Here is a 25401-nt window from a genome sequence, read left to right as displayed (position 1 = left end):
AATGAAGTGAAATCCCAGTGAAATCCTGTGGAGCAGAAGTTTAAGTGCCTGACTCAAGTGACTGTGTCAAGGGGACCAGTAATAGCTAAAAGTAATATGCACTTGCCTTACAGTGTGGAATAAGACATGATATTAAATGGTTCCATTACAGAGGAGTGATACTATGGAACATTTTGCTCTTGGTGATAGTCATATGGAATAGCTTGTGTTTAATAAAAATGTGGACAGCAAACCAGATGGGTGTAAAGAAAAAATATATAAGGTTCTTACGTAGATCACAAGCCAAACATGTAATGCAGTGACCAAAAATAGAATTCTAGGTTGCACCAACAGAAGTATTGAGGGAAATAACAGTTCTAAAATGTCTCTAACCTTCTCTACCAAAGAGACCTGGTGCCTCCCAGGATTCTACACTATTGATAGTTAAAGTGGTGTCAAAATGCATTCATTTTACAGTGAAGATGTCCTTAGGATCATTTAATTGAATTGTACACCTAAATTGATAAACACAGTCAATTTTAATGTTAGGTTTATTTAGTAATATTGCCTTATTAACCATTAAGCAATGTTGTAAATCTAAGCATATTGGTGTGTGTGTGTGTGTATGTGTGCAGGCGACTTACATACTATTGCAATTCAGTCCCACTAGGCACCCATCAAATGGGTTGGAATACAGCTCCTGTCCTCCCCAATTATCTAGGATGTGGAGCTGTCAGATTTCGCGCAGGCTATGCTAGTAAATACATTAAAAAGAAAGCAAATTTGTACTGTACGTAACACGAGGAACACTTGGAAACAATGCTTTTTTCATTCTAGCCAGAACAAGGTGAAAAGGTCAGAAAGACAAATATTAGCTTTCATGTTGTTTCTCTTCATTTCCTGTTGTTGTCAGATGCTGTGGGCATACTTTTAACATTTTTGCTCAATGAAACAATTATGAAAAAATAATCCTTTAAACAGAAGTAACTTGAACTCTAAGGAATCCCATTTCTCAAGCTTTAATAATGATTTGATACAAAGAAGTAAAGAGAAAATTTCCCACCCTCCTGCTCGTTTGAATTACTGATTCATTATTACCTGTTGTGTAATAGAGCGCATTCTCTGCTAGGATTCTAATTTCCTTTCTTGTCTGTCTGGGGAAGAGTAGAGATGGCAAGGAGTTATGGGCATCCATGATCCTTCACTGATCAATGTATATGGTTGGAACTCTGCATTCATCATTTATGCATCTTTATGCATAAATGTGTATGTGTGTGTTTTGTGTGCATATAGAGAGAGAGTGGGGGGGGGGGGGGAGAGAACCAGCATGAAGTAGTGGTTTGAACACTGGACTATAATTCTGGAGACCAGGGTGACCTTGGGCAAAGCATACTCTCTCAGGCCCCTTCTACACTGCATATATCCCAGGATCTGATCCCAGATCATCTTTTGAGAAACTGCAAGTCACTTCAGGTGTGAGAGAATTGGCCGTCTGCAAGGATATTGCCCAGGGGATGCCTGGATGTTTGATGTTTTACTACCCTAGTGGGAACCTTCTCTCATGTCCCCGCATGGGGAGCTGGAGCTGGCAGAGGGAGCTCACCCACTTTCCCCAGATTTGAACCTCTGACCTTTTGGTGAGCAGTCCTGCCAGCACAGGGATTTAATCCATTGTGCCACCAGAGGCCTGGTAATCTGGGATAAAGAGATAATCTGAGATCGGATCTTGGGACATAGGGGCAGTGTGTAAAGGACCTTTGTCTCAGGGAGGCAAAGGAACCCCTCCCCCCAAGAATGGATCTTGCCAAGAAACATGTGATAGGTTCATCTTAGGGCTGCCAGAAATTAGAAATTACTTGAAAGCACACAACAAAGGTATCACAAATAATTCCATTCACCACTAAACAATGTAATGGAACTAGAAGTAGGCTTGACTAAGACTTTGTAAGAGCTGTTGCCTCGATTACCAATGTTGACCAGACTGGCTGGCAAAAAACCCCGGCCTCTCTAACGTACATATAAAATCATGCCTTTTCCCCTGACCTCCAGATAAAGGCTTTTTCTGTAACAAGCACTATGACCTTCAGAGATTCTGCTGAGCAACATGAAGTTTACAAAAACTAAGTCTCCTATCTACCAGCTCATTATCCTCTCCACCTGGGATTTCATCCTCTGAACTCATTTCAGCCTCTGACCTTGTTTTCCTAGAGAATGACTTCTCAGCAACATCTGGGCCCCTCTCTGGAATGTGGCCTTCACTAACTGCTGGAAACACAGACTGCCCATTTTCAGGACTTAAAATCTCATGTTTCTGGCTTACAGGCCCAGAAATCCCATGATCCACTTCCTCAGGCACAACCATGGGCTGAACGGACTGAACTACAACACAATCAGGAAGAAATCTGCAGACAGTGATAAACACATCTTTCAAAAGGATGTGGACTCAACCTAGAATGTGGCATGGAAGTTCAGTCCAGACCCCCACCAGACAACAATATTGTCTAGGCATAAGCACTGATAAAATTACTTTAAAAGCTTTAACAACTGAATAGGGTTACTTCATAATAAAAAATGTTTATGTTCTTGATTGGTAAACTGCTTTTTACATTGATATAAGATTTTTTTTTGTTTAGTTAGTTACAGTAGAATGTCTGCTCTTGCAGGGGCTAAAGACAGAGGACCCCTGTAAAAGTGGAAAAAATGCAAATAAAAAGACAATTTTTTTAAACTCAAAGGAATATATCTCTAGGAATCTCTAGGTTTTTGAGGACAACTCTGTGGTCAACATCCACAGCTGGAGCACTAAGAGATTGCACTGGAGGACCTAGAGATTCCTTGAGAAGCATACTTCTAGTGATATTCCAATGGACGTGGACTATATAGATGTGTTGGAGGACCTAGGGATTCTAGAGAGAATATATTAATCACATCTGCGAATAATCAAATCTGCAAAAGTTAAACCCACAGATGTGAAGGTTTGACAGTACTTATTTGCTTATTTGAGTTATATTCTGTCCTTCTAAACTGGGACTTCGGGATATTATTTTACAATTGGTTTTTTTCTAAGAATGAATAATTCTTGATAAGAGAGAAATACTGAAAGCTAAAGCCTGCCATGGGACAAATGTTCCCAAAACATCCGTGTCTGTATCAATGAATTCAGTCATTTCCTGACTTGTTAAGCTTGACTCACATTTCTCCCTGTTCTTAAACGAATGCCAGAATGGCATTCCAGTATCTGTATAGGATGTCAACCTGCAATCTTATCCAGCATCTGCACATCATCTTAGTACTCTGTTCAGAGGACCCAAAGCCAATGTTGTGATATGTAAATCTGCTTTAGAAAATGATACTTCATTATGTTTTAATTTTTATTACACCAATTTCATTTGGTGGTTTACATTCACAACACTAACAAGTGTTTTCCATGTACGTATGTCAAGTAAGTCTTATTTCACCTTGTATAGGTTAATTTCTCTGATACGTCTATATCCCATATCTTGTTTAACTAATTCTTTATTTAAAAATTAAAAATGCCTCCAATATCTGTATAACAACCAAGTAGCAACAGTAAGAATAGACCACAGAATAACAGACCGGTTCAAGATTGAGAAAGGAGTACGGCAGGGCTATATACTCTCACACTACCTATTCAACTTGTATGCAGAATACATCATGCAATGTGCGGGGTTTGATGAATCCAAGGTTGGAGTTAAAATTGCTGGAAGAAACATTAACAACCTTAGATATGCAGATGATACCTCTTTGATGGATGAAAGTGAGGAAGAGCTGAGGAGCCTTATAACCAAGATGAAAGAAGAAAATGCAAAAGGTGGGTTGCAATTAAATATCAAGAAAACCAAGATTATGGCAACCAGACTGAGCCATAACTGGCAAATAGAGGGAGAAAACATGGAGGCAGTGACAAACTTTGTATTTCTAGGCACAAAGATTACTACAGATCATTAGTAGTTCAAAAACCATGATAAGCAAACCATAGCTATGCTTTGCCTAGCAGCCACTCCTGTTCGTGTGGAAGTCATGGGAAAATATGCACAGAAACCCAAGAATTCTGGCTTATCATAATATCTGGAAATGCCCATAGAAATTCACATGAATTGGTATGGTAAAACAGTCTTTCCAAACCCTTAACGTTTAATACTAATCTTTTCTTTGTAAGTGGGAGGTTCTAATAATCTGTAAGTATCTTAAGTATTTTTACCTCTTTCTCATCCAACCCTATTGTCATATTTCCTGCATTTAGTATATTGTCCAAGAAGATTCCTTTATTGTAATTTAAAACTGTGTTGTGTCCAGTCTAAACAGTAATTGTAATACAAACTATATGCAGATCACTGAATTCTGACAATTCCTCATTTGACTTGTAGAACTTGATGGTAATTGATGGCTTCCAAGTGAGTGGAATGGTTTTAGTCTGAACTTAAAAGGAGCTATCCAAGGTGCTAGACCTATTTTGGCCATTAGTGCTTTGGTTAGTCCTTTTAAAGTGCAACCTTAAATCTGGAATGGATTCACCACCATCCATTGATAAGGTAGTCATCGGGTGCTACTTGCAATAAACTTTTGTTTTCGTCAGCAGAAAGGAACATTCAAGAAATAAGGGAGTTAGGTTGCTTCCTTTATATAAATTTAAATCATTTCTCTTAAATGACTTTCTATATTGCTTTACACAGATATTTTTCATCTACTTAAAAAAAGCCCTTTGCTGTGTATTCTTTAGGCCCAATATTATGAAGAATAAGTTAGATGGATGGTGTGGGATGGGGGATTTAAAGCACCTCTCCAGTGCCTTGTGCCAGCCAGGACTAGCACTCAACTCATGACAAATATATTCTCTGGAAGAATCTTGCAGAAATGAGCAGTGAACTGTTAAACAGACAAAATGTTGCACTTGTTCTGACCTGTTTTTAGGGTGTGGTGCTTTGTTCAGCAATCTACCCTGTAGATGTAACTGAGCTTTGAACCGCACTTCATGACATGCCACTTTGGAAGATCTGGGAGTTGCCTAGTACTGACCTAAAAAGTCTGGGCGTGTTGAGGCCCTGCAAATTGCCTACATGATGTTGTAACCAGTTTCTAATGTAGAGTGTGGCAGCTGCATTGTCTGCATGTAATTGTTGGGTTCCAGCTAAATGAATCTACATATTTTAGGCACGTACATGCAAACATACCCTACTGTGAGTTCATGTTTTAAATTCTGGATTTTCTTTCCATGTCAGGAATGATTTGAGAAACTGTTAAGTTGCTTCTGGCGTGAGAGAACTGGCCGTCTGCAAGGACGTTGCCCAGGGAAAGCCTGGATGTTTGATGTTTGACCATCCTGTGGGAGGCTTCTCTCATGTCCCCATATGGGGAGCTAGAGGTGACAGATGGGAGCTCACTCCGCTTCCCAAATTTGAACTGCCGACCTTTCGGTCAGCAGTCCTGCCGGCACAAGGGTTTAACCCATTGCGTCACTGGGTGAAACCCATTGTTCCACTCTGGATGAAATACTTTTAAATCTAATAAGGGATCTTCCAAATTTGTAATGTAGTTAGAGTCATAACATTTATGTTAGGAACAATATTTCTAAAATTCTCCATTTAAACATGTAGATTATTCATGTTATCAAACACGGCTACTCCCACCACTAATAAGAGATATATAATTTGACCCTACAAGAGAGTTATAGTTTCCCAAGAGTGTGGGGCCAGGATGAACTGCAACAGCCCCTATCCATGACATGAAGCCTTCCTCCACCCTCCCGGGACCAGCAACACACCCCAAACTTATGGACCCCCCTTTCCCTTTCCACATACACGTTTTGGCTCAGCTCTCTAATCTAAGCCGGTCCAGATCAGCGCATACATGGAGGAATCCCCTGTTTTCTCCGGCATGGCAGGGCTGAGTGTGGGTCACATGGAACTGGGCCCACTCGAGGGTCCCCACTGATGACTCCCAAGCCTCCCAGATGTTCACTCAGATCCTGATGCTGCAGTGGCCAAAGGAAGCCACCTACTTCCCAGCTGATAACAGATCCGCACCATTATGGCAAAACTAAAACATAATTCCTATGATGCTACAATGTATCTCCATTTTTTTAGACTTCACAAACATTTTCCCTTCCAGCCCTATACTATGTATCTTTTCTTTTCTTTCCTCCTTTGAACCTCCACATCAGTGCAGAACTTATAATAAGAACAAATAAATGTGAGCGTGGGGAAGAGCAAACCACAGACTACTTACTACAATGCAGTCTGAGCCCTGCCACATGCACAATGGAGGATCTTCTTGCAGCGACACAGAGGCACTCCAAGTGGCCAGATTCTGGTCAAAGGACATTTAGTATAATGCCAAGTTTTTAAACTTTGTTTGTGTTTCTAAATACATTACAACTGTACCCTCAGTTTCGCTTCTGATATGATAAATAAATCTTTCCTATACTTTATGCAGCCAAAACAGACCCTCCCCCCACTTCTCTCCTATTTCTACTTGTGAACTTATGGTGGGAGCTCCTTTGGTTCCTATCCCCTATTTCTTTATTTTATTACTTTACTTATTTACTTACTCTATTATTTTATTACTGCTTTATTTTTGATATTATGAAATACATTAAATAAAAGGCAAAGCAAAATGAACTCTTTTTTAAACCTCCTGAGCAATCCCAAATTATTCTCCACCCTGGGTGGAAGGCATGGCTAAGACAATAATCTGCCGAACAAAAGTCATTCCTGACACCCAGCAGGAGACCATTGTTGGCCACCTGGAACTTCTCCTTTGGGGGACCCAAGGAGCCAGCTGGACAAAGACCCAGGAAGAGACATTGACAACACAATAATCTTAAATAGACATTTTCTGGACGTTTTCTTTGTTTTCCTGGCATGGGAAAATGTCTGGGGACCCAGCATCCATTGTCCCCAGATCCTGGACCCGGTATATGTATAATCCGATCATTCACCTATCCGGACACTCATTGTTTCCTGCATTTCATTTCCACACACCCAGGGGTTGACACAGGCCTCTGGAAACCTCTCTGCTGAGGAACCACCTCCGTTGGCCCATTGGAAACCTCTGAACTTCCCTGCCTCCTCCTCCAATCAGCGCTCCCACGAGCTAAGTGGGACCAATCAGAGCCCTGGGAAATTCTGGTGCTGGCCAATCAGGGGACTGGGAGGGAGTTTTGAACCATAGCAATGTTAATGCATAAAAATGCTTATGTATAAAGATGGCTGCTTTTTCCTTGTACCTTACGCTTGTACACCTTGAGCATCCGTTGCTGTACGAACGTCCAGTCTGCAGATTGACTAAATCTTCTGTCATTTGCCTTCACATTGGTGAGATCCTGATTTCTATCTCAAAACATTTGCGGTTAGCAGAACTCGCCAGGCTTTCCTCAGTATCTGCAGGTCCTTGGAAAACTTCAGATTTTCGGCATCACTCCATATAATTGTTTTAAAGGGTTTTATCAAAGATTGGGATAATGTCATTTTCTCAGTAAAGGTCTGGATTGTCATAATGGCCTATACTGATAATAACATCTTAGACTTTTGTAAACCAGAAGGCATTTATTTACATATACTGTTCAGAATAGCTGCATAATGATTAATAGTTCCCATGAGTATTCTAAAGAATACCCTTTTCACTGCAGCTGCTAACATAAATTAAAATGCTCATTTATTCTAATCAGTAAAATATACTTTGATATCAAAAAAACTATACCTCATCTGTCTTCCTTTCCCACTATCAGTACATTCTTTCTGGCCCCTTACACACGGGCATATAATTCAGATTATCAAATTAGATAATCCATATTATTTGATTTGAACTGGGTTATATAATTCTACACTGCCATGTAATCCAGTTCAAAGCAGATAATTTGGATTATATATGACAGTATAGAAGGAGTCTATGTGCAGATGACACTCAGCTATATCTTTAATCCAAATTATCCTGTCAATCCAATCCCACATGTCTGATATTTCTGCTTTGATGCCTCATCATTGTCTCAGACTCATTAGATGGATCCTGTTTCAGGAGGCATTGTTTCCTGCTTAACTATTGCTTCAACAGTTAAGGCAATTTTACTATTGCTTTAACTGCTGTTTCAATTGTTGCCCCTGTTGAACTGTTGGTTTAAATCATCATTTTGAAACACTTCTCTGTCTTTGCAGCTACACCCCCTGGTCCATGATCTGGTTATCACACTAAAACTTTCTTTTCTCTAATATCCTCTTTTCTTACTCTGGTCTACTCACCTCTAACATGCACTCTGCTGCGAAAGTTATTCTTCTCTCTCTTTTTTTGTTCTGATTGTGTGATGCCCTTCATTAACCAACTTCCTTTCCACATCTACATCCTTTGGTCTTACCTTTAAACTCCTCAATTCTTTAGCCTTATCTTTAAAAGCTGCCACAAAGTCTTTCACACTTGCACTTCTTTATATATAACATGCCTTTGGTTTTATTCGTTGTTACTTTCTGCAACTTATGATGACCTTAAGGAAAACCTATCACAGGGCTTCCTTGGAAAAAATTGATCCGAAAGTTTGCCTTTCCCTTTCCCTGCTCTACTATAACTATTCTATTTCTAAGTACAGTAGAGTCTCACTTATCCAACATAAATGGGCTGGCAGAATGTTGGATAAGCGAATACGTTGGATAACAAGGAGAGATTAAGGAGAAGCCTATTATACACCAAATTAGGTTATGATTTTACAAATTAAGCACCAAAACATATTATTCAACAAATTTGACAGAAAAGGTAGTTCAATATTCAGTAATGCTACATAGTAATTACTGTATTTATGAATTTAGCACCAAAATATCACGATGTATTGAAAACATTGACTACAAAAATGCGTTGGATAATCCAGAACGTTGGATAAGTGAATGTTGGATAAGTGAGACTCTCCTGTACCTACAACTGAACATACACACACTGCCTTCCTGTTTGCTCATGCTTACACTCTTGCCATCTTCTTCTGTTGTATTACTTGAGGAGTGCAGAATATAACACTATATATAATAATAACTATTATAATAACACTATTTTTGTATCCAATGATACCTCCACTTCATGGACTTGCAAAGATGAAAAAAAAGTGGTACAGTGGCAGGGCAGAGCTACATTGCTCATGCAGAAATGTGGTTGCAGGACTTTACACTGGCAAAGCATCACAATGGTGCAGAGTTAGTAGTGTTGAAATAATGAGGGTCACTGTGCTGGTAAATTGCCCCTATCCTTGTTTGCATGAATGGCATGGGATAGTGGCATTATGCTATAAAATCCCCATTAAGTATTCTCCATGTCTGTCATCACCGGCTGTAGATCCAGGAAGATAAAAGAAAATGTCCTTATCTGTCTTGACTGTGAACATTAGATCATTTGCACCTTTATTCTATGCACCTTTATAGCTTGCTGGAACTAGCTGTTTTAGTCCTTTCTCAAGCTGCTGGATCCTATATTGTTGAACTTGTAGATTTTCTCATTTTGGATTATTTTGCAAAAACTAAGTTATTGATTTTTGTAAAGATGTTGAAAGTTTAGAATAGACTCAAAGGTACTTTATTGAGGCATCACATACATAGCCATTACAGGGGCCTCAGGCTCCTTGATGAGTGCTCTTTCTTTCTGTCTATCTGTCTGTCTTTGTAGACTGTACCATTAAAGTCAGTGTTTGCAGAATGAATAAACTCTTCCAAAGAGAAAACGACAATTCTGTATGTAGGACTAAGCAATAATAGTTTTGCTGCCCCCACCATGGCACAGCAAGAGCTACCACCAAACAAACAAAACAATGCAGCTTCACATCAAATCAAGTGGACAGGAAGCAATGGATTTGTCTGTAAGTTAAATTGATCGTGAAGAAAGCACTTTGAAATGTTTCAGGTTAAAAACACAATGCGGAACCTTTGCACACCTTGTTTTAAAGTAAAATGGGGGGAGATTGCTACTATCAAAATTCAGAAATACAGAGTGAAGCCATGGTGGGTTTGTCTGGAAGTGGGCGTTAAATTTGGTCCCATTTCTGTTCACATCTGCTGTAAAGATTTATCCTAAAATGTGAGTGCAGTAACTGTATTTTACTTTTGAATAGATGTGCGTGCAAAATTATGTTGTTGTGTATCTTCAAGTCATTTCTTACTCTAAACCAAAGCTATAATGGAGCTTTTTTGGCAAAAATTGTTCAGAATGGAGGACTGCCATTGACATCCTCTGAGGCTAAGAGGGCATGACTTGCCCAACGTCACCTCATGACCTTCCATGCAAAAGTAGGGGTTTGAACCTGCCTGAGTCTTACTACTACTTTATCACATTGAGAAATTGCCCAGTCGTAGGACACTTCAGCCTCTTTTCAAGCATGGAGAGTCACTGAGCTCATCACATGAGTTAAATTATTTCTGGATGTCATGCATAGCCCTCCGTGATTGAAAAAAGACAGAAGTGTCCTGAAAGGAGGGAACTCCAGAAATCAACCTCATCACATTGAGAAATTTGTCGTGCCCGTCAATTGGGGTTCTAAATTTGCAACCCCCTTTCTTCAGAAGCTTTGCCCTCTGGTTAAGGAGAATACCCAAAACAAACTGTCTCTTTAACAAAGAAAAGATTTCTATAAAGATATTTACAAATACAGCAGAGTCCTTGGATTTTTCGGCTGCTTCCACACGATGACTAGTAAACAATAAAGTCCTTATCTTCAGCAAGATGCCACAGTCTTGTTCTTCAGACGTTGCAGCAACAATACACCTCCGGCAACTCCAACTTGGACAAATCAGCTCCAGCAACTCCAGTTCAGCATTCAATCTCCAACCTCGAACCTTAAGCACCAACCTCCAGCCTCTTTCCAGCCTCAAACCTTGAGTAACATAGTGTACTTAGTCTCTATTAGTAGTACTCCATCTCTAGCAGGTGGCTTGATAATTACTGACCATACAGTGATTGGTCATGATCCTTACAATCACTTACCCATTTTCACTTAAGAAATGATATAAAACTCTGACAAAATTTTCCCTTGACAGCTTACTTCAGCCTCTTTTCAAGCATGGAGAGGAATGGAGTTTATCACGTATTCCAGGATTGAAAAGAGTCAGAAATGTCCTGAAAGGAGGGAACTCTGAACACCAGTCAGCAATTGTGTTCAGAGCTCCTACCTCTTATCACACTTTACGCCCATGTTTACAATTGAAAAACAGGTGCGATGGTAACAATCACAGTTTTCTGTTTTGTTTCATTGCCCAGCCACCAGCAATGGTTTTAACCTGGAACACCATCACTTGTATCCTATGGGCCTTGATACAGAACCATAGGATCCCATGGAAAGCAATGGTTTTAACCTGGTTCACTGTCTCTTATATCCTAGAGGCTTTGATTCAGAACCATAGGATTTCATGGAAAGAAATGGTTTTAAATTGGTGTCAATCTCCTTTAATGTACGAGTCTTTGGGCAGGGCAAGGGATCTCTTGGTTTTTAGATATTGTTGTTTCTCCTAATTAAAACAAAAAAGTAATACTGACCTTGTGATGAATGTAAGATGAAAGTATTACCAGCTCTTAAGTTTCCGCATGTGAGAGTGAGTGTGATGGGGAGGCAGAACCCGAAACAGGACTGCTGACGATATAAGAGGGACGATTTTCTACTCTGAAAAGGGTGGTCAACCATGCTTTCCCCTCTCAATGTGATGAGGTGGCTAGTCTAACACTCAGACCACCTTACCACATTGACCCTTGGACTGTGTTGTAGGTTTTTATTGTAGGAATACTTGCTTTGCCATTACAACCTGTTGGAGGTGGAAAGCAAAATGAAGGTAGGGCATTGTGCCAGTAGCCTTGTGGTTAGAGAACAAATGCCAACAACAAGTCAGTGAGAATGCAGAGACAGAGAGAAACATGAGAACTGAGTGCTGATAGAAAGGAAGCCCTCCATATTTTAAACAAGGGAAGTACTATAAGGAGAGCTAATTGACTTAATATGATAATAGTGGATGTGATTTGGAGGCCAATGAGTTTTATCTCTATGCTGGACATGTTAAAAATTTGGCAAAGGAACATTAAAAAAATTGCTATCAGAAATCCTTTTAGTGAAAAACACTGCCAGCAATATAGTTTTGCTAGAGCCATTGTCTCATTTACCTATCATTGTGTAATCTTAATACAAAGTAGCTCCTGTGTATCTGTTGAGAGTCCACATTTTGTGAGAAGATAATAGGCTTGTTTTCAACTTTTCTGTTTTACTTTAAGCCAATTGAAATGCTCTGCAAAAAAAGTGGAAAAGTAGAGTGGATAGTTATAGTTTCACCAGCCATGCTCTCAAATGTATTGCCCAAAATAAACTTAGTATATTTCAGTACAGTAGGCCCACTTATTACACAAGCTCATTGAATGCAGTATTATTTACACATTAAGAGTTTTAAATGCCATAGAATCACTCTGGGGGGCCTTGTGGTGCTCTCTCTAGGCCTCCAAAGCAATGCTATGGTCAATTTCTACTAAATTTTCCACCAGTAGTTGGTCATAAAATCACATTGGAGAAAGACCACTTCTCTATGAATTTTCTAGGTCTCCAGAGTAATTCTATGCTCTGCTTCAGCCAAAAGCCCAAAACATTTCAGGTGAGAAAAAAAGGGTTTTAGACTACAGAAAAATCGTATTACACAAAGGATCCTGAACGGATCTCTCACTGTACATATTATTTCAAAATGTGTACAGTATTATTATGTACATAATATGTACATACGTACATCTTATTAAGCTCACTGTACATATTATTCTAACATAACCCTTTATAAGTAGTAGTTTCAAATTTGAATCATAATTTATATTGTGAATTGGATAAATGTAAATAAAAATATACAATGTAATACCGTATTTATGTGTACTGATAAATTGTTATTAGGGAAACATTTTAGGCAAATTTAGGTATTTAGGGGTCTTTTACTGTTCTTTAATATAAGAAGGTAATATGCTGGCAATGTGTTAGCACACCCATGTATGCATTTATGTGCCTTTAAGCTGCTGTTGAGTCCTGATAACATCAAAAAATACTCAAAATTGCCAGTTCTGAAATATAGCTTAAAACAGCTGACTGTCATTGGTGTTTTCTCATCCAAGTACTTGCCCTGTTTAACTTTCAAGATTGGACAGGATCTGGTACGCTCAGAAATTAAAAAGTAATGAAAATGTAATGAATTGCTTGGTAAAAATAATATTTCATGTTGTGATTCAAATATAGGTTGAAATACGATCTTGCATAGTTTAGAAATATAGCGCATAATCCAGTGATACACCTCTATGAATAGGACAATGGCTTCTTATCAGTGTGGAGATTTGATTAACTTTGTGTTTCTTTGTACATGAAGGATTTTCTGTTTAACAGAACAGAAAATCTCCAGTTCTGTTTCACTAATCTTGAATTATTGTGACAGACGCCGTGAAGGCATGATACATGACTTGAAAACCTTTGGACCAATACCAGATATTTGAAGGAAAATTGAACAAAAAATCCATCAGGTATGTGTGTACATTGGTGTCTCATGACATCAGACAAAGTGAGGGCAAAATATTACCCGCTTTTAGCATCCTATTTTGTGCTATGATAATTTTCTTCAGAAGTTTAATGAGAAATACATGTTAATTTAAATTAAAGGGTGCTAAGATTAGTTTATGTAGGCACTGATTTGAGTTGCAGATATAATAGTTCAAAAAGCCATTGTTTGTGATCTGCTACCACCTTAACTGATATCCATACAGTGTAACATATACAATCTGTTAAATATATGTTAGCAACATTTACTTATCATTAATAGAATCATAGAATAATATCATGGAATAATAGAGTTGGAAGAGACCACATAGGCCATCTAGTTCAACCCCCTGCCATGCAGGGAAAGGACAATCAAAGTACCCCTGACAGATTTCTATCCAGCCTCTGTTTAAAAGCCTCCAAGGAAGAAGCTTTGTTATATACTACTACATTTATCACATGTACACATTAAGAACAAGTCAAAATATTTCCCCCAGATATCACAGTATCACCCCGTCTCGCGGATTCGAACCGGCAACCTTCAGGTCAGCAACCCAATCTTCAGGCCAACAGTCCAGCTGGCACAAGGGTTTAAGCCATTGCACCACCACGGCTCCAGTTAAAAATAGTAGACAAGTGTCTTGGACCTGCACTGAAGTATTAAAATAGAAAGAGAAAGGAAGGGAGGGAATGTTGGGTTATCTAGCAATCATGTATGCATTTTCAATGTGGGATGGTTTATGTAGTTAGTTAGTTTGTTGCTTAGTAACCTGAGCCAAGCTGCATCCCAAAGTTGATGGCACCATTTTAGGGGTTTTGCATGTAAAGTGGGCAAGGGGAGTATACCTCCTGGAGACATACAGGAAGTTACATATGCCTTTAGAATTTGGGGTATAAAAGGAGAGACTTTCTTTTGTTCTCTCTCTTCCTGCCTGTTCATGCTCTTCCTGCTCCTTGATCCTGCCATGCGGCCTGCTGTTACTTCTTGTTAAGAGATATGTAGTATCCTGAACTATATTCTTTGGAACTAAGATGTTTTTACCTGTATGACCATCATCATACAAGATTGTGAGTAAACATACTTTTACTATTTTACTTTTAGTGTCTCTGATGTTTATTTTATGTGCATGACTCTTTAAAAAGAAAGGGAGGTTGGCTATTTTGTTTTTCTTACCTCTGCTCACATACATCCCTAGCTTCTGTATTTTTGCTACTCTGCACCAATATCTACCCATATTGGTATCATAATCCTAACAGGTTATGAATATATTTCTAATAGATTATGACCATATTTTCTAATAGGGAAAGAAAAGAAAATGGATTTATTAATTACTATATGTTGACAGAAAGCTGTTACCCCTCACTTCTTATAATAGTGAATTCAGATGATTGTAGCCAAGTCATGGTTGCAGAGAAACATGAGGGAAATATCGGTATTCTTGGTAAAACACGAGGTTTTGAACAACCCAATGATATTTAAACTTACTGAGAAGCTACAAAATGTAAAGTGACAATTAGAACCATAAAACGGAATATGAAGATGAGAGCAGGAATCGGAAAGTCCTGTTTGGAGGGAATGTTTGCCTGGAATTCTGAAACAGGTGCACTTTTTAGCATACACTGCAAGATCATGTTGTATTTTTCTACTTTATGACTGATTGTTTTCTCTTCATTTCAGGCAATGTGTGAAAAGACAGCAACTGATCCAGAGCATTGAAATGTCAGGTGGCACTGGCGAGGTGTGCGTCTTGTTAACCTGGCAAACTGGCATCAAACAACTTCAGATCTTAGGACAGTTGTTCAAATGGGTGCATCCTTTCTGCTGGGAAATGTTAAATCATGGAAGGCATGGCTGCAAATGCAAGAAGCCAGTTGATCTGCACATCTGTAGTCAATTTATTAAAGTTCAATTTAAAAAATATGAATGTCATTAGAAGCTAATGCTAAATGAAGTTCAAAGCTTTGTGATACATCTGAATGAACATATTGCAATTTTGAGTCATGATGCCATTCCATTTTATAAAATAAAAAAACAGGTCATTCTCAGTTTTGTGCTAATTAAAAGCTAGACAAAGACCAGCACAGATTTCAGATACATGTTTGATTTCCATAAGTAAAGTATTCTCTTTGCTGGCTGCCAGGACATAAAAGGTGTGAAGATTCTGTGAAGAAACTGCCGACCTGGCCTTAACATGGTCCTTTTGGTAAAATCAGGATATAGCACTCTGTGACGAAACTCTAATAATCTTTGTCAGTGTCACACAGCAGAATGAATCATGCTCTTTGATCAAATATGTTGCCATTACAAGCTTGACAAGGACAGTAAATACTTCAGTGGTCCTTCTGCTGCATTTATGCAACATGGGAAATTATTATGAATTTTCCTTCATACTTTAACCAGTCTTTCTACAGGAAGTTTAAAGATTATGAACTATACAGTAAGTTCAGTTCCACCTCTCTGCTATGTAAAGTATCATTATCATTGTAGGTGTTTCTGATCCTGGCACACAACATCAATGACGACATTCATTAGCAATGTATTTCCCAGGTAAGCATGCAGATAGGCATCTTCACACAATGAATGAACGACTCATGAATTCAATAAAATAAGGCCATAACTTTATAGGTTACAGCTCATAGCATTAAGTTTTGCTTCATGCAGTTTATGCATTTTCAAAATTTGTTCCAACTTTTGCATTTGTTTGTGTTGTGAAATCATGCACATCCTCTTATTTTACTGCATATCTGCTTTGCTTGTCAATAAACATATGCAATTAAATCTCCATTTTGCTTTGGTATTATTTTCATGCCAATGTTTAATTTGAGCTTGAGATAATATTGGGTAGATTCAGACCCATATGGCTTAGGGCCCATCCAGACAGTACCTTTATCCCAGGAGCTCCCAGAACAAACAGGAGGGTGGCCAGATGCCGTTCCCTGTAAAGCTGGAAGCAATCACTACAAAAGGCAAAACCCACGAGATTTCCAGTTGTGGGAATATCTCGGTTTTGAGCCAAATATCTGGATCTTCGCATGTCTGTATGTCCCTGAAATCAGAAATCATGGGATTTTTTAAACCTGGGTTTGTTCCCGGGTTTTAGATGTTTGTTCTTGATTGGTCGGTTCCTAAAAAGAGGGTGACACTTGAGTAGAAGGCAAAAACTTTGTCCTGGGAAAAGGAACTTTGCCCGTCTGAAGTAGTGGAGAGGAATGTAAATACTAGGAGCCAGGAACATGCAGTGGCTAATAGGAACAGCCATGTATAACCTAGGAACAGCACCCTGTTGTTGCATGCCACAAGTACACAACCAAAATCTGTCTGGACAAATGGCCAGGCAGCCAGGTTCTAAAAAGTGGTAATAATGACAAAGGTCTTTTCCTGGCTTGAAAGTGTGTGTTTCTGTTTGACTATGCAGTGCTGACTTGGGCAGAAGTGGTCCTACCCCATTAGGTTTGTTTGTGTGGCAGATACTTCATGAAACGTCTGAAGGGCACAGTCCCTCTGGCTAGGGTAAAGAACAAAATTTTGCAGTGATTTGCATATCCGAATCTCCGCATATCCACATATTGAGTTTTTAAAAGTTTCCGGCAGAAGTCCTGCAGCAGCCATCTTGGGGAGCCTCTAAATCTCGCAACTAAGCATCAGGTCTGGACAGCGGAGGCAGAAATCCAGGGACCAACAGGTTTGTATGTGGACTTCTTTTGAAGTCCCAGGATTTTTTGCCCCTGTTTAAAACCTGTAATTTAGTGCTGTCTGGAAGCGCCCTGAATTTTATATAATGTCCTGGTATCTGTGGGACTGTCTGAAAGAATAATTGACATGGGTTCTCTAATTTTGTTTTTACAATATTCAATTAACATGAAGTGTATCACCTTGTCTCCTGCCATTTTTGTTTATAATTTCTGGAACAAAGAAGAAGGAAAGTGACACAAGAAAACATCACACCACATTGCTTATTCTGTAGTCATACTTTTTAATATAACTAGTAAGACTTGAGAGCACGTAGTCCACATAACAAAGTGTGGTTAGTTGTCAGCCACACTTCCTAATATGGTTTGAGATTAAAAAATGTGACATCATATTTGGTAATGCTGGTATTCTCTGTTTTAGAAAATGCAGAAGTTGAATCAGCTGTGATAGTCCTGTAAGTCGGGCCAATGAGTGAATGTTTTTTGCTACACTACAACCACAATTATTTTGTCAAACATTACGTCTTAAAAGAAACTTTGTTGTGACTATATCACTCCAAAAGTAGTTGCTATAAGTTGACCATAGAACCACACTGGACAACCAATGGATTCTAGAGATATTATATTAATCAAACCCACTAAACAAATGTGCAAAAGAGAAATTTGCAAAATCCAGCTGTATTCATTTTTATAATTTACCCTGTCCTTAAGATTTTATTTATTGTGTCAGAAGCGAATTGAGGGTACAGTTATACTGTAATTAAAAACACAAACAAAGTTAAAAACTTGGCATTATACTAGATTTCCTTTGATCAGAAGCTGGTCTCTTGGAGTGCCTCTGGTGTCGCTGTGAGAAGATCCTCCATTGTGCATATGGCAGGGCTCAGACCGCATTGTAGTAAGTGGTCTGTGGTTTGCTATTCTCCACACTCGCATGTTGTGGACTCCACTTTGTAGCCAATGTCATAAGATTGGCTCTGCATCTTGTGGTGCCAGAGCACAGTCTGCTCAGTACCTTCCAAGTCGCCCAGTCTTCTATGTGCCCAGGTGGGTTGTTTCTCATCTGGTATCAGCCATGGATTGAGGTTCTGGGTTTTAGCCTGCCACTTTTGGACTCTAACTTGCTGAGGTGTTCCTACGAGTATCTCTGTGAATCTTAGAAAGTTGTTTCTTGATTTAAGGCATTGGCATATTGACTGATATCTGAACAGAGGATGAGCTGGAGATGTCACTGATTGGTCTTTTCATTATTGGCTGCTACTTCCAGACAGATGTCAGTTGGTGCAATACCGGCTAAACAGTATAATTTCTCCAGTGGTGTGGGGCATAGACATCCTGTGATAATGCAGCATGTATTTCCTTTATCTTAGAGGTTTAAATATCGACGATAATGCATTACTTTGATTTCACAATTCACAGAATTGGGAGGACAATTGAACATTACTATAAAATACTATAAAATTCCAGGCTTACCTGGAATTCTGAAGAGTGCTTTAATTCTGGCAATAGATACTGTCTAGAGCAGGTATGGGCAAACTTTGGCTCTCTAGGTGTTTTGGACTTCAGCTCCCACAATTCCTGGCCTCAGGCCCCTTCCTTTTCCACCTCAGCCGCTTAAGCGGCTGAGGGGGAAAAGGAAGGGGCCTGAGGCCAGGAATTGTGGGAGTTGAAGTCCAAAACATCTGCAGGGCCAAAGTTTGCCCATGCTTGCTCTAGAGACTACTGAAAAAATATATATCCTAAGGACGTCATGTGTATGCAATGAGATTATGAGGAACGGTGCTGTCTTAAGGTCATAAAACAGGACCATTCAAAAATTTAAACAATTGTTTATTAAATCATTTTGCAGAACCCAATTAAGGAATAAAACTGTTGATGATCAGTTCAGATATTATTTCAATACTAATTGTCTGAAGCACCCTGTAAGTGGGTCACAGCATTAGAGGCTTGTACTGGATGGAGCCAGCTAGATCAACTTGAAAACCTGTCAAATGACATTTAACTCTTCTGTCAAGCCAACAAGGCCTCCAGTGGGTTTTGCCCTAATCCCTTGTGGGTGCAGTAGCTGATAGTGGATGATAAGCATTGCATTCAAAGGGGATTACCATTCTGCTTCATCCTCCTCTTCTGAGACAGAGCCCTGGGTGGAGAAGTGTGTTTACAGCTGCGCCATCCCTTTGACAAGAAGACAAGGTCTTCTCAGACCCCCTCCTTGAGGCTGAAGTGCATGAGAGGAGATCACCTATGAGGTAGGACCACCACTTTGGTTTATATGGCATTTCCAAATCAATGTATACTCTTGAACAGAATTGTACTGATGTGGCTCAAGGTTTCGAGGTCTGTTGAGCATCAGTTCATTTGCCGTTGCATTATTAAGAGGATTTTTCTCTTCTCATTCTGTAAGTCATCTGCTGTTTTCTATGAATTTTTTTCAAATTTGTAGCACTGTTAGCAATAGACTTTCCATTTCATTTGTTCTTTTACTTTTGTGTTTTTTGTAAAACATATGATACATGCTTATCGAGTAGTCCTAAATCTATATGTTTCAATATGTAAAGGTAAAACTTTTCCCCTGACATTAAGTCTAGTTGTGTCCGACTCTGGAGGTTGGTGCTCATCTCCATTTCTAAGCCAAAGAGCCAGCGTTGCTCGTGGATGCCTCCAAGATCATGTGGCCGGCATGACTGCCGTATGTTTCAATACTGATAGGTTTATTACACCTATGATTAACAAGTACTGCTACCATGTTTTCCCGAAAATAAGACAGTGTCTTATATTAATTTTTGCTCCCAAAGATGTGCTAGGTTTTATTTTCAGAGGATGTCTTATTTTTCTATGAAGAAGAATTCACATTTATTGTTTTAAAAAATGAATATTTATTATATACTGTACAGTAGTTGTCATCACAAACCAACATAACCAGACAAACTGAATCCTATTCAGACAAACTGAATTTCTTTTTACTACCTTTATTTCCATGTACAACTTGTATGTACATTTACTGATCCTGCATGCTCTGGTGTTCTGTTTGGCGGGCATGCTTCCAAAGAAAATCTTTGCTAGGTCTTACTTTCGGGGGAGGCTTTATATTTAGCAATTCAGCAAAACCTCTTCTAGGTCTTATTTTCTGGGGATGTCTTATTTTTGGGGAAACAGGGTATTATTAGTGAGACATCTGAAAAAAATTTAAAAAAACATTAATATTGGTGTTTAAGATTAAAAATCCTTTGATCTTTGAATATAGATGGTCGATTCTTGAATGTCCAAATTGATATTTCTCCATTCCTGTTGTTGTATCTCTTCTGGCATCACTTTGTTGCAAGTGTGTTTTTCTCAAATAAGCACAAACCGCTTTTTAAATGCAATTAAATAGAATTGGTAGACTGTCTGTAACATGACTGACATAAAATAAGCTATATTAGCAAGAAATAAGCTAATTGACTAAGCATTTAACTAGATTTCTATAGGTTTTTTTGACTGAAACTTTGAGTGTATAATTATTGTCACTCCAGCTTGTTGATAATAAGGATGCTGATGCACTGGGGTAGAAAAGCAAAAGGCATATATGGCATTGTCACTATTCCTCAGTGTCTCTAGTATTCTAGGTAGCTTGAGGGAAGGCATGATTTTAATTCAGAACATCATTGTGTTCTGAATAATAACAAAATAAATAATTTGTTTCAGAAGTATTATTGACAAAGTAAATGATAGTCTTCCTATAAGTTAAGCTAAACAATAAAGTAAAACTATTTATTGTGTCAGAAGCGAATTGAGAATACAGCTATAATGTATAAAAAACCATAAATTAAGTTTAAAACTTGGCATTATACTAAATTTCCTTTGACCAGAAGCTGGTCATTTGAAGTACCTCTGGTGTCACTATGAGAAGGTCCTCCATTGTGCATGTGGCAGGGCTCAGACTGCATTGTAGTAGATGATCTGTGGTTTGCTCTTCTTCACCTCGCATGTCATGGACCCCACTTTATACACTCGTTTCTTAAGATTGGCTCTGCATCTCGTGGTGCCAGAGTGCAGTCTGTTTAGCACCTTCCAAGTCACGCAGCCTTCTGTGTGCCCAGCAGGGAGTTTCTCATCCAGCATCAGCCAATGATTGAGATTCCGGATTCTAGCCTGCTACTTTTGGACTCTTGTTTGCTGAGGTGTTCCTGCAAGTAGCTCTGTAGATCTTAGGAAGCTGTTTCTTGATTTATGACATTGGCATGCCGGTTGATATCCGAACAGAGGCTGGGCCGGGGAGATCAATGTCTTGGTCCTTTCATTGTTGGCTGCTATTTCCCGGGGGATATCAGGTGGTGCAATACTGGCTAAACAGTATAATTTCTTCAGTGGTGTTGGGCATAGAATGTAAAACTATGATAATAATCTTTGTATATTTATTTGAAATTAAAACAAAACAATTTTAAAAATCTCCTTTGATAATAAGAAGCAAAGGCAATGCTCTATTGGTGATCGTGGCAAGACTACTTTCCTCCTCACTTTAGTCTTTTGTGTTGCCTGAAAAATAACTCTGGATAATTTCATTGCTGGCCTGAACTTGTTTTGGAAATACATAAGGGGCTGGGTTGGAAAAAAGGGGTTATCCCCTCCTGATTGCATTGGACTATATGCCATTCTGCTTACGATACACCTTTGACGTTGTGTGTCTTCAAGTTATTTCATGGTGACTCTAAGGTAAACTTATCACGTGGTTTTCTGGGACTAAGAGTATATGACTTGCCCAAGGTTACTGGTAGGTTTCCATGGTCAAAGGGGGAATCAAACCTTGGTTTCCAGAGTGCTTAGATCACTACGCCATACTGGCTCTGACAACTTTGTCTGTCTCAGATATTTCCTGAGGCAGTCTTATGATACTATTTCAACTCCCTACAACATTGATAAGCTGCTTCTAAGACTTGCTCTACTGTTGTTTCATAATATTGCTAATTTACTTCACAACTGCCGAAATATCTATCAGTTTGTTCACTAAAGACATTAGATAAATTCCCTGTCCTATGACACTTCCCCAACGCAGCTGGCATGAAGCCTGCAGTATCTCATCCCATGACGGACATTTACTTCTAGAGGGGCTCCGTGCCGGTTGCGTCAAGGAAGTATGGTAGGAGGGAGAAACCTGAACACGGGAGACTACCCGTGTAGTCATGATAACAACACAGGATGGGCAAGTACATTGTGTGGGAGATGCGGGATGCTGGGTGCCAGATTAGCCCCAGTGCCCAACGATTTGCCCTGCTGCCCTACGGGTCCCCCCACTGTCCCCCGCATCAAGGATCTCAATGTGACGAAATCCTTCATCACATTGAGGAATGGAGAGGAACCTTCTGAAAGGCTTATTATCCCATACTTCTTTAATTTAACTTCCATTCCACACAGCAAACATTCTTAGGTTACCTTTGGATATTTTACTAGTAATTCTGTATCTCTGGTAATACTCTTGGGAACACTTCACACCAAATAAATTAAAATATTTAAATCTTAAATATCTTAGTTCTAACGGGTGCAGAAAAGGACATTTTGGGCTGCCTCACCAAAACAGCCCATTTATTATAGGAGCCCCCAGATGGCGTAGTGGACTAAGTGACTTGAAGGTTGGTTGCTGACCTGAAAGCTGCCAGGTTCGAATCCCACCTGGGGAGAGTGCGGATAAGCTCCCTCTATCAGCTCCAGCTCCATGCAGGGACATGAGAGAAGCCTCCCACAAGGATGGTAAAAACATCAAAACATCTGGGCATCTCCTGGGCAACGTCCTTGCAGACAGCCAATTCTCTCACTCCAGAAGCGACTCAAGTTGCTCCTGACACGAATTTTTTTTTATAGAAGTGGGGAGCCTGTGGCCCTCCAGATGTTGCATGTCAACTCTTGTCAGACATTAACAAAAAAAAGCTTTCGTTAGTCAGGAGGACAATTTCAACTCAAAGCAGGAGAAGAGATGGAGTCAGCTAGCAATCCTGAGACTTCCCTATGTTTATTCCTGTAACAATAAACTACATTTATTATGGTCCAAAGACAGTCATTGTTTCCCTCAGTAGCATGAGTAAATAGTTAACAGAGTAAATTTCCACAATTCTTCCATGTCACTATTCCATTTTTTCCATCATTACTACAAATTGAAAGTTTTGTGATGGGTTGAAGTCCAAAACACCTGGAGGGTCGAAGTTTGCCCATGCCTGATGTAGCCCTTAGAGCCAGAAAATGACCTCTAGATCCAAAGAAGTTGTCCATTTCTGACTCAAAGTATAACTGATGCTTTTCTGGTTACCATAATGCTGTGTTTTCTGTTCAGAACAACAAGAAAGGTACAATTTGCTCTTGATAAATTACAATTTGAGGTTATATGGCATAAAGTTGTCCCCAGTATAATACTAGATGACACACAATCATGCCTCTCATTTTGTATTTTTGCATTCTCAGCACTCACTCAACATCGCACCATGGCAATGAATCAAATGAAATATAATCCTGACAAGGCTGTAGTAATGCTGGCATTTGATATCATTCAGTCTCTCAAAACCCTTGTTTTCATGCATTCCTGAATTCATTCCTTATTTTGGGAGTTAGGGACTACCAGTACAGATAAGGACCCTGCATATTTTTCTGTTTACATTATTTATGTGTTCCATGAAAAGTCTGCATTTTCTTTAAAGAGACCAAAGCAATGTTTTAGTCTAATACCGTCTTACTGTTCCCTTTCCTATCCCTGGGAAAAGTTACATTTTCTACATACTAACTCAGATATAGGCAATGCCTTGAAGCCTGAAGCTTCTAAGAGGTTGGAGCAAAGCCCAACTTTTGCAAAACTATAAAAATGTATTGAGGGGGTGGCCAAGGGGGTGGAAAAAAACCCAGTATATACTGTAACCCAGTGATTCCGGCCATGAAAGCCTTCGACAACACACTGTCTTGTTCAGTGTTTTGGGGAAAAATTATTGCTTGTAGTACTGCTTAACTGAAGATGTGAAAGACACTCTTATCTGTGATAGAACTTGGAAATGTCATATTTTGGACATCAAATCCCAAACGAACATGGCTACTAACCATTCTGTATTTTGAAAGTCACTTTTCCAAGCTCTGAATATTGTTATTGTACCATGTTCTATGGCACATGTAAGGTAAAAAAAATCTTATGCAATTTGAGTTGATAAGCAAAAAAGCATTATGCTTGAACATGTAGTAGACTACAGTTAGAAAATTAGAATAAATATAAACATTGGTTATTTATTTAAATTATTAAGGTATAATAATATTAGAACATAAAATGTTTACAATAAGATGAAAGCTTTAAAATATTAACCATCAAAAAGTCAAGAACAGTTCCCTCATCTATTCCTTCAATCCCTCCCTGGCTTGTTAAAGAAGCCACAAGGGACACGGGTCCAGGATACAGGTGGTGTGGGAGAAAAGTGGGGTAAAATCGACTCAAATAAATAAATAAATAAATAAATAAGGTCAAGCAAAACTCAGCAGCGATTCCTATTCCAACATTCAAAGCATTATACATATACAGTGAGACAAATCCAAAGGGATTTTCTTTTGCCAGTTGTCTGAGTTTTTTCAGTGACCGTTTGCTCCCGGTAAATTTAAGTGAATACCTGCATGTTGTCCATTGTGGATATAGTGCACCTGGTCAAATTTAGTTGTTTCTTTGCAGTTGCTTGTATTTTGCACTCCTTTATTTTATATTATGGGACAAAATAGATAACTATTCAGATATAGTTGAATACTGAATCATGTAAAGTAATTATAACCTACTGTACATTATAAAGTATCCTGCTTATTATGTCATGAAAAATAATAATATTACTGCTTAACAGGTACATGGAGAATAGATAGCAACTTGCAACACAGGAATTATATGAAAGACAAGACCATTTCCATTATTAGAACTTGATTATTATTATATTACTATGTGTCTCTGTGTGTCTCTCAAGCAGTTTCATAGGCTCAGAGTGTAAGACATCAGGGGGCAATTGCAACTGAACCCTGGAGAAAATGCTGGTGAGATGACAGTAGTACCCACATACAGTGTGTAAAAAGCTAACTGCTTGCAGTTTTTCAGTACAGGAAAATACGGGTATTGTGTTTCCTCCTTTGGACTGGTATCTGCACCAGTCAACGTAGCCTACAAAGACTGCAAACAAAGTGAGGTTCCACTCAGTGTAATTTTGGAGATTTGGGCATATGTGCATGCATGTTAG

This window comes from Anolis carolinensis, chromosome 3, assembly GCF_035594765.1.
Source record: "Anolis carolinensis isolate JA03-04 chromosome 3, rAnoCar3.1.pri, whole genome shotgun sequence".
Lineage (NCBI taxonomy): Eukaryota > Metazoa > Chordata > Lepidosauria > Squamata > Dactyloidae > Anolis > Anolis carolinensis.
The sequence above is the reverse complement of the archived record's forward strand: the minus strand, read 5'-3'. Positions refer to the sequence as shown.